Source organism: Alligator mississippiensis, chromosome 6 (assembly GCF_030867095.1).
Source record: "Alligator mississippiensis isolate rAllMis1 chromosome 6, rAllMis1, whole genome shotgun sequence".
In the NCBI taxonomy this organism is placed as follows: domain Eukaryota; kingdom Metazoa; phylum Chordata; order Crocodylia; family Alligatoridae; genus Alligator; species Alligator mississippiensis.
In genome coordinates this window covers 61,325,925-61,343,489 of record NC_081829.1, presented here as the reverse complement: position 1 = coordinate 61,343,489, position 17,565 = coordinate 61,325,925, and positions in this window count along the sequence as shown.

The window sequence follows — 17,565 nt, the reverse complement described above, 5'->3', positions numbered from 1 at the left end:
CTGTACTTAGCTCTAGTGCCTTTATTTTCATACTTCTGTAATTCTGGCTCCAAATATTAGAAGGATTTGTGATGTTTTATCCATTCCATTCTGCCCCAGAAAGGCTTACATTACTTGCTTGTATTATTCAGAAACCACTTAGAGCAAATGAGCAGACAAAAGTCTGCTTCATTCATTCTCCAAGTTCTAACTGATATGCATAACGTATCTCAAGCAATATCAACTGGCTTCCATGTTTTCCTTTCCCAGACATACATAACAATAGCAATAACTAACAATCCATATTAACATAATGTAGAATTACAAATACTTATAAACAATATTAGTAACTAAAGCATAATGCTTTGTGGCTCATTATAATTTAACAAATATTGTTACTTTCATCCCACAGTCATTGCATCTCTTTGCCCAGCAGTGGTCTCAGGTTGCTATTCAGACACATAGTCTAGGACACATTTCCCTGCTTAGTTCAAAAATCCAAAACATCATTTTCTCCCTGCCTTGGTAACCCTGGTACTGCTACAAACTAGCGTTGCCAATTTCCAATTTCCATATACATTTAATTTACAGACTTCCTTATACATCCCAAGTTCTACATGTTTGTTCTACTGCCAGTGCCTTTTCTTTCAGTGCTAACATAGAATCGAAAAGCCAATTAGACATTAATAAATGCACCATCAGATTCACCATTTGTCCAACTTAGCAGTGGTGTTATCATTTTCTTTGTCTATACTGTGCAGACTCTGCTGATACTTGAAATTTTCTGCAAACCACAATCTACTGCAGCTCTTGAACCTTTTGTTTCCCCATAGGATTTATGTAATTTTGTGTTTCTCAGTTTGAGGACCAGTATACAGTTTTATTATAAACTCTGAACTCTGTCTGCCTTTTTGTCTCAGGTCATTTTTTCTTAGAGGACTTGGGATTCTCCATCATGTTCAAAGTACCAGAGTACTGTGCACACTCCTTAAACAGATTAACTGAACTGGATGATATGAGAAATTCTAATTACTGTGGAAAGGAGAAATGGTAGGGTTTTCTAGTAATCAAAGTTTTTTGTCCCAAATTGCAGTCATGATCTGGTCTCTTGTCCAGGATTCAGTTAGCCCTCCCAAACTGTAGACAAGCCTTTCAGTTCAACTACCCCCTGTTTTGAGATTATTTTTTACATATTTACTACTTGAGCCTAAGGATCACGACCAGGAGTCAAATTTTAATTTTATGAAAGGCTGTATAGAAACTTAAGTAGATATTTCCTCCCCAAAACACTTACAAAATGATGGCATGGGTCCAGAACCTCCAGATTGTTTAGGCTTCTAATTCTAGAGGAACTGGGTCATAGCTTTCAGATATAATTAGACATGTCTCACTTAGTAAATTCATCAACAGTTGTTAACTTTTCTTCTCACAAATTCACTGTTCATGCAAACTGGTTCATGATTTAAACAACTGAAAATATACATAGTACAAGTAGAACATTAGTTTTGCTTGCCTGTAACTGGAAATGTAATCAAAATAACATAAAATGAGTATTGATTATTTATATTAAAATAAGAACTAAAGACCCAAATCAGGTTTTAAGTCCACATTACACTAGAATTTGTTTTTCAAATATCTATTGATATTTCATAGCCATTAAAGATTTATCTTTAGAAGCTGTGAATGGTATTTTTTCCCATCTATCTGCATGCACCTCCTTTTGACATTAATGAGATATACATGTGTATATGGAGAAGAAACGCCAGGCCATTTGACACAACAGGAATCTTAAAGTTTGAAACTTTTTTTGAAGTAATTATAAAAAGGACATTAAAATGCTTAATCTGTGTGCTTGGGGAGGAATTTTTAAAGCTTCCTAATTAATGCAACTTCCGAATGCTAGTGTTCTAAATGTAAATTTCATGCATTCAAAATATTTACAGAATCCACAATAGAAATAAAAATGTTTGGCAATATTTATTGGCAAGGGTTCTTGAATGTCCCTAATTTTTTTTTAGTCAACCCACTGACCTAATTTTTAGGTACATATATTTACCACATATCTGATACCAGGTGCAACTGTGTGTGCCACATTTTTATCTTTTTTTTTTAGGAAAAAATGCATAGTAGAAATATATCTTTTTAAATTATGCATCTTTCTTTGTATAAGAAGACCCTAATCAATGACATGCTATTACTATACCATGCAAAGTATGAGTTTCCATTCTCTATTAGTATGTTTGTATTTATAGGTCTTTTAATTCATTAAGGTCCCAATTCTGTAAAGTATTACTCAAAAGACTATAAACCATTGACTTCTCAGTGGTACTTTTCACTGGAATCACTGACCTAATAGAATGATGGATCTGACCCTTAATTAAACAGTTTGCTAGCATGTTCCAGATATCAGTCTCTTGATAACATGTAAGAAATAAATGATACATAAAAGGCCTGCCTGGTTCAAATGAAAAGCAAAAGAATTCAGTTCACAAGAAAGAAAAGGTGGGGAAGAGAAACAAAATGGACAGAGCAAGGCAACTGAACAGAATGAAATTATCAAAGATCAAGGCCAATAGTATAGAGAGGTTTGTTCAGTTATATGCAGGGATCCAGATTTTCCATTTGCTGTGGAAAATGTGGGAAAACAGAGTTTTATCTTTAAAGGAGACAACTGCGAATAACCACAGAACTCCTTGTGGTGATTGGAGGCAGGGGGCACCATCTGTGTGCACACACACACACGCATGTGGCCAGCATACAGCCAAGCAGGGTGGTGGGAGCAGCCCAGCAGCTCGATACAGGTAAGTCTATGGGGACTGGGGGTTGGAGGACTGTATGCGTGCACATGCCAGTGCTGGGGGAAAGGCATCCAGGTGCAGGGGCTGGGGCATCAGCAGGGCAGTGGGGAGGTGCCTGCACCTCTGGTGTGGGAAGAGGGCAGGGAGAGCTCTTGGAGGGCAACAGGAAGCTGCACGGCAGGACTGGTGGCACCAGGACAGTTGCCCATTCTCACAGAGGTAAGGTGGCCAGGAGACACTGCTGGTGGCAAAGGCATAGCCAGGATGCCTAGCACAGTGCGGGAGCCCCAGCCCAGGGAAGGGGGTGTCACAGGCCTCCCCTCCTACTCCCTCCAGCCCACACTGGGGCTGAACTCACTCTGCCACATAAGAGTGCACTCTATAGCCACTGCGCTCCACCCCAGGCAGGATGGAGGCAGCTGAGGGCCCACTCTGGCAGGGCTGGGGGACAGGGGGCTATGGATTGGGAGCGAGAGGCACCAGCATTGCTGAGAGGGCTGTGGGGCACCAGAAGGGCCAGGGGGCTGCAAGTCAAGAGTGAGGGGCACTAGCAGGGCCTGGGGGGTAGAGGTCTGTGGGTCAGGAGTGAGGGGTGCCAACAGGGATGGGAAGCTGTGGGTTGAAACTGAGGGGCACTGGCAGGGCTGAGGGGCTGTGGCTCGGGAGTGAGGGGCAATGGAATGGGAGGGGCCAGGCACTGGCATATCAGGGTTGCTCAGTGCCACAAATCAGTGGGAGGGAGGGAGGGGAAACAGCTGTGGGAGGAGGGGTGGGGCAGCCACAGCTGAACATGCATCCTGATCAAAGGGGGCAGATGGAGCTCTGATATTCCATGATTTAAAAAAAAATAAACCAAATCAAATGCCAATTTATTTTATTATAATGATTGAGGCAATGGTAGGCTTCCAAATTGCTTTAAAATTGTAAATACATCAATAAAATATAATATGGTGTTTATATGTGAACACTATATAATAGTATTTCATTTTAATGATGGGAAAACCAGATTCTGGGTTTTTTTTAAATCAGAGAATTCGGGGCTTTTATCAAAGAATTTAAGATTTTTTAGAAGAGATAACCAGGAGCACGGCTGATATGTCATTTAAGATTTTTTTCATATTTACATCTGCTGCTTGAGCTAAATACTCCTTTAAAAAGAAAAGAACTTCATTTTCCTCTTCCTATTGGAGAGTGCATCTACACATGCAATTAATTCAAAGCAATGAACTCCAGAGCAGATTGAGCCAGAGTAAACTATTCCTGGGCACAGCATCTACATGTGCACCCCGGACAGCAGCAATTTGAGCTGAGGCAGAACAGTTTATGCCAGAGCTGCTCCTGCCCTACCTGTGCTGGGCTGGCAGGAGGCACTGGGTGTCAGCCTGAGCTCCAAGTGGTGGCATTGGGCAGCAGAGGGGCTGATTGGGACATGAGGATGCTGAAATTCTGGAGTCATGCTGCTAGGTGGCAGGCAGGAGTCTGGCCCCCCACTGGCTGGGCTGACCAATGCAATTTACACCTGCAGTCAGCACCTGTGTTTAACTACAGTTAATTACCCTGCCACAAAATTGTACTGTCTCTAACAGTACAATCTTACAGTGCTGTTAATTAGTTTACTGTGGTCTAATAGTATTGCATGTGCAGACAGTAACACTTTACTCTGCAGTGAATTAGTCTACTCCGCAGTTAAGCACACATGCAGATGTGACCTGAAGGACTTGCTTTTACAGTAGTAACTTAAAGGTAGTTTCTCTCCTACACAGAAGAGACTTCAGCAGAGGCATTCAGATTTACATTAGTTCCAGATCTGCATCATATCCGATTTCATTTTAGCCAAAAAAAGTATAAACAGAGGGCTAGATGCAAAAAACAAAATAAAAGAACGTTTCCCCCCACCCCCACCCCAACAACCCTGCTGTTTCCAACAATACTCCTGTATGTTACATTAAGTAGACACAACACTGGAACAAAATGCAGAAGCAGCACTCAGAATAAGGACTGGAATCCAGATCTCCCCACTCCTAGAGAACTGCCCTAAACATTTTGCTGTAAAGTTATACTCAGGAGAGGATTCTGGGCTGTAGATCCCAAATGGGTGAACATGACTCTCCTCCCACGACTGAGTGAGGCACCCACAACCGAGAGTGAGGTGGAATTTCAAGCTCACACTTTTGCTTAGTGTTTTCTAATAACTATCTTAGGCTGTTCCTTAATTAGGATTCTGGTTATTTAGAATCCATTTTCTGGGGTGGACTATAGATGACTTCATGAGGTCCTTTTCAGCCCTACTTTCCTTAGATTCCATTATTCCATTCTGAGATACCTAATTTACAAGCATTCTGATATACCCAACTTAAAGAGCATTGAATATGAATATCGCTATCTAAGTGAGACTATATTAAATGTACTGAGTGGGTTATTACACAAGGTTCTGGATTCTGTTCCAGTGATTAAGCACTGAAAAGTTAGGGGTAAGACCTCCTAACGCATGGGCTCCTAATAGGATGTAGCACAATGACACCAAACAATATTTTTTCTACAATACACTCATAGCAATCTAGAGGTATCCAACTAATTGAAATTTTAATGCCCCATTCAGGGAATAATAGAAAAATTGTACTCTAAAGTCCAGCTAACTTTAGAAACTGACTGCATGTAGCACTGAGGGATTCCATGCTCAGTATTTATTTGATTTCCTAACAGATTAGCTCACTTCACAAGTTAAAACATCTCTCCTAACTAGCACCCCTTTAAAGTCACTCCAGTACCTCCAAGAACATGATTTTCTCTATTTCATTTCACACAATATGACAAGTAAAAAACAGCCTGCAGACCAAACAATCCCTTTACTTACACTGTCCAACCTCACAGTCTTAAGTACATCACTAAGGAGACCATCAGCCCCCAGAATGAATCTGAAGTGATGAGAATTCGATGCGTGTTATTAAAGGAGATTAATGTGTTATTAAAGGAGATGGTGTCTGAAGTTAGACAGAATCTAGATTGATTGCCAGATCCCAGAATGAATTCTCACTGAGGAAGAAAATCCTTTTACTTGTAAATTTGATATGGAAATCAATGACAATTAATAATGGATCCCAAAAGCCTATGTTTTCAGAGGCACTTATATCTTATATTTTAAAGGTATCTTATTTCCCTAGAGAACAGCTTACGCTTTTTGGAATCTCTATCAAAATACATCATGTTCTTTCAATCATTCCCAGAAATACTACCACTAAAAATATTGATTCGATTATCAGTGATGTTGAGCACCTGAAGCAACACCTTTGAAATCCACCTCCAGCAGTGACAGAAAAGCAGTCAAATAGTGTTTTGTTACTGCCTCATGAATTGTGCTACAAAGTCAAGTAACAGACAGAATACAGGGTGCAAACAAGTGGTTTATAATGAAACAGGCTTTAATTTCTTTCTTGCCAGCATCTATCTTCCTATGAAAGAAATGCCCATTAACCTAGCTGACAGGTGTTTTCAATGACAGAAAGTGTTCTTTCATAGAATTTGTTTCATTTAGCATATTTTGGGCATAAGGAAAAATAATTTTAATTCATTTAAGGTCCCACAGGTGATTAGAATTAGCCACGGTATGCAAAGATCCACATAAATCACATTCCCTCTGTATCTGTACTTAAGCCTGGATTCTTATAATAATATTTTACTTTAATCTTCAGGGTGGCCATCCATGTATATACTGGGATCTTGACTGTGATCTTAATCATAGCACCAAGAGATGGAATCAGCTATGAAGCAAGCCTTGATCTCTACAGACTTTCCCCTACAAGAGAAAGAAATGAAGACTGTGATCATTACCATTATGGGTCATGAGTATGCACACTTCCTTTCAAACAGACTATTCCCATTAAAACATGAGAACATTTGAGATGGTTAGGCCATAGAAAAGGGTTATGCATCTCATCTCCCCAAAACTGAAGCAAAAATACAGTCCATACCTATCTAACCATTAGCTCTTACTCAATACATGTATTGAGTGTGATCTATTTATGTTTTGGAAGAGCAACTAGGGTACAATGATTACTCTGTATATTCCCTTTCAACAATCACTACTTCATGTCACCGAAAAGATTTTTACCGACGCTGGAGAGAGACTTAATATCAGAAGAATTTCAAAGCACAGATGCATTTTGAAGCACTTCCAGAATGAAGTATTTCAGCTATAAACAGACATAGAACATGACATAAACCTCAACTCCCCCACAGATCAGCTCCCCTCCCTTTTCAAATGGTGTGGGGAATGGAGCAGATTGTCAACCTGGTCTCCCTAGAACTGCAGCTCTGCTTCCCCTGCCTACCAAACCACTCCTCCCCCCTTCCCTGCCCTGCCCCGCCCCGCCCCGCCCCGCCCTCCCAGCAGGAAGGGAAAGGAAAGAAGGATATCCAGTGAGCTCTCTGCTTTCCACTGCCTCCACTGTGTTGGAGCAGCCCCCTCCCAAAGAAGACCCAAGCAGGGGCAGATCCAGAAGGGGTGCAGTGGCAAGGCTGCATCACTCTTTTGGACCACACCATAGAAGCAGCAGCTAGCAAGTCTTTTTAAGTCCCCATATCAGGAAAGAACTCACCTACTTCTTCCCCTCTCTGTTCAGTAGCACCTTCCCTCTCCTCCCATTCCCTGCCCCTTCCTGCTAATGCCACCGTCCCTGCCATCTAGAGTTGACCAGGGGGCAACGGGAGCTTCAGAGTTGCTCCTGCCTCACTCCAGCTGGGCTGCATGGAAAACTGGGCTCAGCACAGATCAGTGCTGGCTGCCGCTCCTGACCCCACCTTCCCACTCTCAGCCTTTACAAAATCCTGATTCTGCTCATGGACCCAGAAGACCAGATGTGGAGAAGTACATGAGGTTTGGTAGCTAGAGATCAGGAGCCTCTGTTACTGGGATGGGACTCCCATTTCTCCCTGTTCCCACAAGGACAAGGGGGTGCTCCAAGGATGCAGAGAAAGAATGAAAAGGAGAACACTAACAGTACTCCACTTCTCTGTCCAAACCCCCAGTAGGGGTGCGTGAGGAGATCCATTAATATTACTAAAAGGGAAAGAAATTAAATGTTACACATAAAACAATAGACCACAGTTATCAACTTGTTCAGTGAATTTCCATTTATACTTTTGGCTGGATATTCAAAGAAGCTTAAGACAGATTCATGCAAGCCTGTTGCTCTGCTGTGCTCATGTAGGCCATGCAGAAGCACTCTAGTACAGATATATGTACCAAACAATTCTGAGCACAAAGAAAAAACAGCAGGGACATGTCTACTTTAAACAAAGCATGGTCAGTGTTTGATGAGCTATGCAATACTTTTTGAGATCCTTCACTAATCTGTCTCAGTTTCCCTATCTGGAAAATGGGAATAAAACACTTATTTTCCAGTGCTGCTTTACTAGTTAGTTTTTGCAAAAAGCATGAATGTGAATGCACTACATAAGCAGAACCTTCTAAATTCACTTAAATACACACTTGGAGCACAGTGGCTTTAATAGCTTTAAAAAAAATCCATCTCGGGGCAGAAAATAAGCTCCATCAATTTTATTCCAAAAGTCAGTTTATTTGAGAAAGTTATGAATAGCTGAGAAGTTTGGGAGTGGAGCTATAATAGACGCTTCATTTCAACCTTTATTCAAGTATAGCAGTCGTCCCTTCTATAACAAACTGCAGCAAAAGAGGCATTTTGAAAAGAACAGTTTCTTCTAACACATCATATCACAGAAGCATGAAACTGCTGATTAAGGCCAACCTTAATACTACGCCCAAAAATCTGATGGAACTGGCAATAGGAAATACCTTTGTAAGGACAGTTAATATAAAAATGAAGCAGACCCTGGATGATAGATCAGAACATAAGAGAAACTCTGTTGTACATAGATGAGTCTAGTGTTAATATAGCAAATTCTATATAGAGATGCCTGTCAATTTCTCTGCAAGTTCAAAAGGACCATGGAGTTAACAGGAAAAACCTATTAACCTTACAGTCTGCTGCAGCAACTCTGAAAGATCATGCTGAATTATACAATACTATACTTTTTCCACCTATCTTTTGCAGAGAACTCTAATGTTTGCCTGCTGTATGGAAAAATTTGATGCAAAACAAGTAAGTGACTGAAATATTGAGATTTTAGTTATGAAGTCAGGAGATTCAGAGATAAATTTCCTATACCAACCTGAAATGAGCTTATGCAGGCTATCCATAGCTATAATATAATCTGTCATCACATGATGGCTGAAGATAAGCAGTGTGATAGTAAATAACATAATGTTCAAGATGGTGCTGAAAATGCTTTGTAATGAAGTAAAATTTAAGAAACACATCAGCAAACCTACATAATCTAATAGAGGCAGTACTTATATTATTTGTGGGCATTGTTTACATGCGACAGGAAGACAAACCTGCCCTAAGTACATGCCAAATGTGTCAGGAAGCATTCAGATCCCAGTATTGAAGATTCCTCCATAGGGTGGAAGAGCACCCATTGGCATTTAAAAGACCATATCAGACATTCAGTTAAAATTGCTTTATTAAATCCAAAGGCCAGTAACAGTTATAAAATTACCATAAAAATGAGCATTCTAAAATACTATAAGAAATACCAACTATGTATTAGACAGCGATGTTACAACACTTACTAGTGTTACCCTCCCTGTGCTGTGATAATGCAAGGCTGGGGTTGGAGTTGCCATGGAGACTGGCCCCAGCCATGTCCCTGCCCAGAGCAGGCAGCCTGCAGCTCACAGTTCTGTGCAGGCCCCAGCCCAAGCTTTCCCTGCCACAAGATCCCAGTGGCTCTGGAGCAGCCCCCTGCCCTGCCATACACCTTGCCCGTGTAGCTGAGGCTGGTCTCCATGGCAACCCCAGGCTTACCCTATCCTAGTGCAGGTGCAGCTGGGGTTGCCACAGAGACCGGCCGCAGCCATGCAGGCAGGGGCTGCTGGGAAATGGAGTACACTGCCAACCTATGGGCCAGACTTTGCCCACCCCTGCCTTAGAGTGTGCCTTACTCCTAACGTTGTCCCCAAAGGACAGTGAGTTCGTGCCCGGTGCGCTTGTGCCAATAAACACACAGGGGTGAAGGATCCAACTTAATCTTTATTTCTGCGCAGAAAGTGGTGCTTGGCAATCGTTCACAAAGCAAGCACACACACCCCAGTGGGTGTCTGCCTTATATAGCTACGTAACAGGTTAAACTTGCTGATGTGATGAAATGTATAGCAAGCCCAGCAAGTAACCCCCCTTCCAGCTCCCCCCCAAGTAACCCCCCTTCCAGCTCCGGACTTTGTTGATACAGCTTTCCTTCTAGGGAGGCCAGCAATTAAGCAACTAAGCAACAAGCGATCTCCCCCAGCCTCGGGGGCACAGAAGGGAATTGGTGAGGATTTATTCACCAAGGCGCCCCCGGGGGTTACAAGAAACAATGGCCACAAGCTAGCAGAGAGCAGATTTAGACTGGACATTAGGAAGAACTTCTTCACAGTTCGAGTGGCCAAGGTCTGGAACGGGCTCCCAAGGGAGGTGGTGCTCTCCCCTACCCTGGGGGTATTCAAGAGGAGGTTAGACGAGTATCTAGCTGGGGTCATCTAGACCCAGCACTCTTTCCTGCTTATGCAGGGGGTCGGACTTGATGATCTATTGAGGTCCCTTCCGACCCTAACATATATGAATATGAATATAAACAACCAACTCTATGCCCTTGGTTAGATAAAATACTTTTTCAAAACATACAAAGCTGTTCCCTGGTTAAAATTAAGTGAAAGTCCAGGGGTGCTTCATCACTAATAGTTTCCCACTGGGTCTCAATCCAGCTCTCAGTCCCCTCGATGCAGCCCTGACTAGGCCCCTGTAGAGCACATGTAAACTGAAGGGCAAATTGCATAGCTCTTTTTCTTCCCCTACACCATGTCCAAAGCCTTGAGGATGTTATTGTATTGCTGTTCACATGTTGGATTTTGGCCTCCTTGGCCACCACCCTTTTGTTCTCAGCTATGCTTTCTAGGCCAGGCCCACTGCATCAGACCTGACTTTGTGGCACTAGCTCTAGTTTGTCCCTTCTGACCCCTGGGCTCCTGGCCCGTCTCGCTGAGCCCCTCTTGGGCACTGGGCCCCTGTCCCCTGTCTGGCCCCAATGCAGCACTGTGCCCACTCTAGGCTCAACAATCACTTGTGACTACACCCCTCTCAGGCACCTGGCTCCAACCCCTGTGAGGCTCTACAGCCTTGAATGCTGCTGCTGTCTGGACTCAGCAGTAGCTCAAGTCTTGAGCCTACTGCTGGGCTCTTTGGGGCACTAATGGGACAACCATAAACCACCTCTTACAGTCCCAACCCAAACCACCCATATAAACCAATTTCATGGTGCAAGTGAGGTGCACAGCAACTCCTTTTATTTTGCATGTTCTCCCACATGCTTCCGTCTACTCGTTGCTCACTGCTGAACCTGATCAGTGTGGAGGCGAAAACCTCAGTTTTAAATATGGTGCAGTTTTTGCCTCCTGGCTGGTCAGCAACAGACAGCATGACTGCCAGAGATCCTCAGCCAATCAGCAGCAAGTGGCAAAAACAGTGCCATATTTAAAACTGCAGTTTTTACCTCTCTGCCCATCAGTAGTGAGCGGCAAGCATCTGGACCCCTCCACCAATCAACAGCGGGGGGGGGGGGGGGGGGCACAGGGAAACCTGCAAGCTTAAAGGAGCCAACACACCCCCCACTCCCACTGTGAACTTGGTAGGTCCCTAGCTATAACAGAAATACAAACAGCAGAAGCAGCCCTCTATCCCTTTAAGAGGGCAAACTTTCCTCATCTCCCAGAAGCCACACCTTTCAGCCCAGGGCTATACCCTAGGTTATACACTCACCCCCCTTGGGCTCTCAGACCCTCTGGTCCCACACACAGCCCCTCCTCTGGCTTTTGGACACTCTGGTCCTGGCTCATCCCTTCCCTGGGCATGTGGACCCCCTGGTAGGTACCTCAAACCTTCTAGAGGTTAACATAAAACAAAGGCCCCTTGCCTGTAGTTGGGTCTTTTTCTATCCAAGGAACTTGCTCCTGTTCCCAGGCCTGCAGCATTGTTTAGCTCAATCCAGGTCCCTTTAGGAACACTGCAGCCAGGCACTCCTCACTTCATGGCTGCCAAGGAGAAACTCCCTGACCAGGACAAGCTCTGGGTTTATACAGCTCCAGCTTGAGCCCTCTTTTGAGCAGGTGAGTACCTCATTAGCTCCTTTCTGCCACATACAAGCAGCCTCTCACAGTGTTTTCTCTCTTAAAGCTACAGGCACATCCCAGTGCTCTGCTACACTGCTACAGCTTGAATGCAGTAGCTGTATCCTCCTTAGGTGTACATCAAAATCTATAACATGTTCATTCTCATGAACTCCTCTAAAATGGTGGATTATATTGATGATCCTTATGATTTGCCCTCAGATAATATTGGGCAGACAAAAAGAAATCTCATCTGAACAAACCTCCACCTGTAGGATCACGTCTTTCTTCATAACTTACACAATGTACTGCAGGCAGGCACCTGAAATATCCACATTCATTGCTATAAGACTGAGGTCTTCACTTTTTTTAGGATACATTATGTTGCTGTAAAAATACTTTAAAGGGACATTGAATTTACAGGCTGTTAAAGAAAAGTAGCTTAATATCCAAAGGAGATGATGTTTGGAGATACATTATATGATACAGAAAAGGATTGTTATATTTTGGAATACTTCTCCTGTAGCCACATGTCACAGAAACATGTATGCACCTATTCTGAATATTTATCTCTAAGATTTCATACTATATTCTGAGACTAGTTTTATTAGAAAGTATAGTACTCAAATGAATCCTTTAACTTCCCTGACATCTTGAGTGGGGAAAAAATCATCCTGGGTCTGAAATGTAAAATACATTGCAGCTAAATGAAGCCAGAGAATTCCAGCTTTATGCAGGCAACAGGTAGTAGGGATGTTCAGGACGATGGAATGCTTCTGGATCCTCAGAAGCTGGAGACTTAGTTTGATCAGTAGAAATAAAGGAGTAATATGAAAAACTCCTTAAAAGCTCCCTGCAACCCTCTTGTGTTGGGGTGAGGGTTTGATTGGAAAAGAAAATCACCCTACACACAAGAAGGAGGATATACAAATCCTGACAAATGGAAAGGGCTCTCTCTCATTCTTTAATCAATGATTCCCACCCATGGCATCAGGGTAGGACCAGATTTTTCATTCAGATCTTGGATTTATACTAAGCATTTTTTGGGGGGGATAGACAAGGAATTTTATCTCTTACCAGAATAGTTGTTTGCAGGATCTGTTGTTTCCATCTCAGCAGATGAAAGATCTGGTTGAGTAAGCAAAGAGGTACCATTCAAGCTGTTGCAAAGTAGCCCACAAATGGTTTCAAATACTGGTAATCATTCCATAGGATGTCTCATTCCTCAATAAATCAGGCTTGAAACTGTAGTTAGGAAAAAGCTCCCGAAATACAGCTAGGGAAAGAGGTGGGGTTTCTAGGAAAAGAGGTTGTTGCTTTTAATGCCTGGTACAGTCTCTTTTCTTGAGCCCCTGAATGAGATGAGGCCAATATGGTCACAGAAAGGATGAGCCATATTTGAAGAGGTAGTGATTCATGGAAAGCTTCAGATAGGTAAAAGATAATATAGTAAAAGGATGATCACACCAGCATTTGCTGTTTGGGCACAACAGTAGTGGGTTGACCATTTTGATTTGTTGTCCATTTCTATGTTGTGAATTTTAAAAGCAGATGGCAGTATTGTGCTAGTTCAGTGCCCTAAATAAGAACGTTAAAGCACTAATTTACTTTTTACAATGAGCCACATCTGAAGATTGCAGAACAGTTCTCAGGGGGCATGTCCAGACAAACGTGCATGTGTAATTTGCAGCACCACAGACCCATCTGCAATGCCACAAAGTGCAGACACTGCACATGGAAGTGTTCACTGCACTGCTAATTTGCAACCTTCAGTTGATAATTTGCAGTGTAGTGGGGGGAGGGGGGGACTTACACACAGAGATCTGATTTTCTTTTAAAAAACACAGCAGAAAAAAGCGGGGTGGTGCACATGGCGGCAGCACTCACTGCCTGAAACCAGAGCCTGACCAGCTGAAACCAAACTCCAGCTTCCAGCCAGGCTCTGCATGCATGGATCACCATCTCTGGAGCCCCAGGAGACCTCCAGAACCTCCGATGAGGCTGCTGGCCCCAGCCCAGGTCATGGCCCCAGCCTCCCCTTCCCCTCCCAGGGCAACTTGCTGCGCAGTACAGCGCGCATGCATGGGCATTCTCTGGGGACAAGTAGCAGCAGCACAACTGTGTGCTAATGCTATCTGTCCCCAGGGAAACATAGATGCATGCTCATTTGGAGGTGTCCAAAGTTAATGAACTTAAGACTTAACCAGCATTTCTAACACCAGTCTTCCAGCATGCCCAGAACATTTCCAGGCATACCTTAACTGTGCAGGACAGCTTTCCCCATGCCACCTTCAGTTGCCATTTCTGCACCTTCAAAGTAAAATTTGGTGGAGCCACATGAATCACATATATATGCCATTTTTTGGCCTTTGACCATGACTTCCCTGTTTCACTGGGTTTAACACTTAGGAGTCACCCCAATGATCCCTTTTGTGATGTGCAGCTGCTCTGCTATCAGGATCTAAATTTTGTGAAAGTCCTCTTCCAATTTTTCACTTTAAAAAGGGCCAATCAACAGTTGCAGACCTTTAAAGGAATCTTTAAACAAGAGACAAAGAATTGTAGTTGCACTAATATACAGTTTAAGCCAATTTCAGAATTAAGTAAAAAAAAAAAAAATAAAATCAAAAGAATCTTTTAGATGTGGGACAAAGTTTGGAGGCCTAATTTAAGCAGAGCATCAAAGGAATTAAAGTTTCTCTATTTTAATGATCTAAAGAATTTGGAAAAGATTAACATATTCTTTACAATTAGAAAAACATATTTTCCTTCCTAACATTTATGTTGATATGAAAACTTTCCTCCTTTTCCCCACCCACTACTAAAACAAAAGCTACCCCAAATGTAGTTTGTAGCTAGCTACAAGAAGACAAAATGCTAGTGGCTTGTGTGGAAGACAGTCCATGGTAATTGGCATTTAAAAAAATGCTAAAACAAAGTTACAATTTCTAAATGAAACACATACTCTTATGCAAAATGAATTAATACAGATGTGCAGGCTCCTGAACTACTCTTTACTATAGTCCTGTGAGTAGCATGCTGTCAACGATTCTAGCCAACAGAATTATTCTATAGCTATACCAATGTAAATCTGTACCAGAATATTACCAATATTACCCATACTATTGAGGTTCACCTCCTTTTAAAAGAAAACTAGAGAGAGCTATCCCAAAGGAAGTGCAGCTAGGCAGGGTACTAGGTCACCAGGGACATAACCACACTAGCTCTCATATTAGAAGCAGCACATTTGCATATCTTTGGCAATACGTCCAATTAGGGCAGCTGCTAAGCAGGGCTAGATAGCCAATCTGCAGCACTGCACTAATGCAACTTCAGTCCTCTGAATATGAATACACTCAGCATAGCACTGGCTTATATCCTGTAGACAGAGATGTATGGTATGTCTGTCAGGTGCAAGATGGTCCTGCAAGGAGATACCCTCCTCTTGTTTTGAGCTTTTTCACCCCTAAAAGTGCTATAGCACTGCTGTGGGTAGACTAATTAGCTCTATGGGTTGAGTGTACCTGGCAGGGGCACATTTTCAGAAAATTGCAGAGGATGTGAAAATATACCAGTACAACCTTCATGGATTCATAGACGTTAGGATCAGAAGGGACCTCAATAGATCATTGAATCTGACCCCCTGCATAGGCAGTAAACAGTCCTGGGTTCAGATGACCCCAACCAGATGTCCATCTAACCTCCTCTTGAAGACCCCCAGGGTAGGGGAGAGCACCACCTCCCTTGGGAGACCATTCCAGACTTTGGCCACTCCAACTGTGAAGAAGTTCTTCTGAATGTCCAGTCTAAATCTGCTCTCTGCTAGCTAATGGCCATTATTTCTTGTGACCCCCCAGGTGCACCTTGGTGATTAGAGCCTCACCAGTTCCCTTCTGCACACCCATGATGAAACTGTAGGCAGCCACAAGGTCACCTGTCAACCTTCTCTTGCAGAGGCTGAAGAGGTCTAGGTGCCCTAGTCTCTCCTCATAGGGCTTGGCCTGCAAGTCCTTAACCATACGACTGGTCCTTCTCTGGACACTCTTCAGGTTATCCACATCCCTCTTGAAGTGTGGCACCCAAAACTGCCCGCAGTATTCCAACTGCGGTCTGACCAGTGCCCAATAGAGGGGCAGTATCACCTCCTTGGCTCTATTTGTCATGAACCTGCTGATGCATGATAAAGTGCAGTTAGCTTTGCTGATGACTTCATCACACTGATGACTCACGTTCATCTTGGAGTCCAATAGGACTCCAAGATCCCTTTCTTCTTCTGTGCTACCAAGCAGGTCATTTCCTAGGCAGTAGGTGTGCTGGACATTTTTCCTCCCTAGGTGCAGCACTTTGCATTTCTCCTTGTTAAATTGCATTCTATTGTTTTCCGCCCATTTGTCCAACCTATCCAGGTCTGCTTGTAGTTGTTCCCTGCCCTCCAGTGTGTCCACTTCTCCCCACAGTTTTGTATCATCTGCAGACTTGGACAGAGTACACTTCACTCCCTCATCCAAGTCACTGATGAAGACATTGAAGAGTATCAGTCCAAGGACCGAGCCCTGCGGGACCCCACTGCCCTCATCATTCCAGGTCGATACCGACCCATCCACCACCACTCTCTGGGTTTGACCCTCTAGCCAATTTGCCACCCACCAGACTGTGTAATCGTCCAAGTCACAGCCTCTTAACTTGTTCACCAGTGTGGGGTGGGATACCATATCAAAGGCCTTCCTGAAGTCTAAATAGACGATGTCAACCCCTACTCCTGCGTCCAGGTGTTTTGTAACCTGGTCATGAAAAGAGACTAGATTAGTCAGGCATGATCTACCTGCTACAAACCCGTGCTGGTTTCCCCGCAGCATAATTTTTGCTGCTGGGCTCTTGCATATATGAGCCTTAATAATCTTTTCAAAGACTTTGCCAAGGATGGAGGTGAGACTGACTGGCCTATAGTTGCCTGGATCCTCCTTCCTCCCCTTCTTGAAAATAGGGACCACATTGGCCCTTTTCCAGTCCTCTGGGACCTGGTCCGTGTGCCACAAGTGCTCAAATATTCTTGCCAGTGGCTGTGCATTGGCATCAGCCAGTGCCTTCAGTACCCTCGGATGGAGCTCATCCAGGCCTGCCGACTTAAAGGCATCCAGTTCTTCCAAGTGACTCTGCAGTATCTCAGGGTCAACGCTTGGTAGTCTGGTGCTCTGCTGTTGTCTCTCTGTAATCCCATTGTGAGACTTGTCTTGCCCCTTGTTTAGGAACACTGAGGCAAAGAACTCATTGAGGAGTTCAGCCTTGTCTCCCCTGTCTGTCACCAATTGTTTTTGCCCATTCAGTAGTGGTCCTAGACCACCCTGGGCCTTTCTTTTACTCCCTATACATCTGAAAAACAATTTTTTGTTATCCTTAACTTGGGATGCCATCCTCAGCTCCATGGTAGCTTTGGCCTTTCTAACTACCTTCCTACAACTGCAAGCTGAGGAGGTATACTCCTCTTTAGTAATCTCTCTGTTTCCACTGCTTATATGCCCTCCTTTTTGCCCTTAGGCTGCTCTGGATTTCTCTGGTCAGCCAGGT